This window comes from Stegastes partitus, unplaced genomic scaffold, assembly GCF_000690725.1.
Source record: "Stegastes partitus isolate 25-593 unplaced genomic scaffold, Stegastes_partitus-1.0.2 Scaffold1578, whole genome shotgun sequence".
Taxonomy (NCBI): Eukaryota; Metazoa; Chordata; class Actinopteri; family Pomacentridae; genus Stegastes; species Stegastes partitus.
In genome coordinates, this window is record NW_007579309.1 from 33,165 (window position 1) to 35,165 (window position 2,001).

Genomic DNA, 2,001 nt, shown 5'->3' on the forward strand with positions numbered 1-2,001 from the left:
TATAGGTACCTCAGAATACTGCAGTAATTTTCTTGCATACTTATTGTTACTACACTATGCAGAATATACTGCAGTATTTCAACTATATGAAACTGGCAGATGACAGTATTGTTACTTTCTAAGGCTAAGAATACTACAGTAGTGTCACTACATGACACTGAAAATACTACAGTATTGTTACTACATGAAGCAGACAATACTACAGCATTTTTACTGCGTGACATTATGAACACTACAGCTTTGTTCTAACATGAGCTGAAAATATTACAGTCCATGAATCTGAGAATACTGCAGTTTTTAACCACATGAAGCTCAGAATATTACAGATCTTTTGCTGATGATGCTACAGAGTCACCTGAGGACACAGTGTTCTAGTGCTGAGATCAACCAACTGCCTGTGAACGCAGCACAATGCCGTCTCCACTCCAATGAGGTAATGGAAGGCAACACTGATGCCGTTACTACAAGAGTCTGAGAAAACTACACTATTGTCAACATTAGACTGAGAGTACTGCAGTGTTTTTATCTCATGAAGCTGAGAATCTGACAGTGTTTTTACCACATGAAGTTCAGAATATGACAGTGTTATTATCACGTGAAGCTGACGGTACTACAGTGCTCGTGCATTTTCACTGCTGATACTAGAGAGGTCATCTGAGGACAGTGTACATTATGTGTCCTACATGCTGAGATCAACCAGCCGTAAGTGAATGCAGCACGACGCCGTTTTCTCTCCACTGAGGTGACAAGAGGTAACACTTGCGAGAAGAAGAAGAGAATATTACAGTATTTTTACCACATGAAGCTGACAGTACTACAGTACTCGTGTACTTTTACTGCTGGTACTACAGAGGACATGTAGGGACAATGTGAGTTCATACTGTGGTCAAACAGGACGACGATATTTTTACTCTGCTGAGGTGACTGATGCTTGTACGACAAGAAGATGAGAACACTACAGTACCTGCATTACATGAAGCTGAAAGTATTACGTTTCTTGTGTACTTTTACCGTCGACACTCCTGAGGTCATCTGAGGACAGCGCAAATAATGTGCGCGCCGATCAACCAACTATAAGTGAATGCAGCACGATTCCGTCTCCCTGACAGCTGCTCTCTGTAGTATTGCCATGGCAACATGTCCAATGCTGTAAAGTTACCTAGCAACAGCCGCAGCACTTAAAGGTGGACGAACATGGCAGCCGAGAAAAAAAAAACCTAAACTCGTTTAATGTGACTAAATTTATCGATAGAAGATCTCTGAGAAGGTTTGATCTGTCGTTTTTAAAAATCTAATATTATTCTATTTCGCTTTAGTCCGTTTCTTTTCGCAAAATTTTGTGTATTCTATTTTACTAAATTTTTTTGTCTCCAGTTACCTTAACTGACCTGCAGAGGGAAAATGAGGCCACTGCAGCAGGCGACACAACAAAGAAAGAAGTCTGCACACGAGCTAAATAAAATCACATTCCATGAAAATAAAATTACATAACACACTTGTAAGAGCAAGAAACTGAGTCTAAAAATAATACACAGCTAGTGAGCAATAGATTGATTTTCTGCTATCAGCCGAGTACTGAAAACAAAAAAACCAGACAAAGGCAGACAGGAACTTGAAACAGAACCTCATCTGAACCCCAACTTTTAGTTTGCTTCTGATTATGGCTGGAAGAGAAACTCAGACCATTTCACTACAGCTGCAGCAGAATAACTAGAATCATAAGTAGAAGTATGAATTACTTTAATAATAACAGGTAATAAGCAGGAAAATAAACTTCACGTATTAAAAGTTAAAGACCTCAATGCAGAAAAAAATCTAAATACTGTCACTGTGACATAATATTAGATTATTGTTAGATTATTATTGGTGATGCATTCACTTGTCAGCAGCACCTGAAGGACATCAGTGCTTGAGTTAGAGCTCATTTATAACTATTTTATACAGCAACAACAACTAATAATTATTACTAATATTGATTAATCTCCTGATTTTCTTGATTAA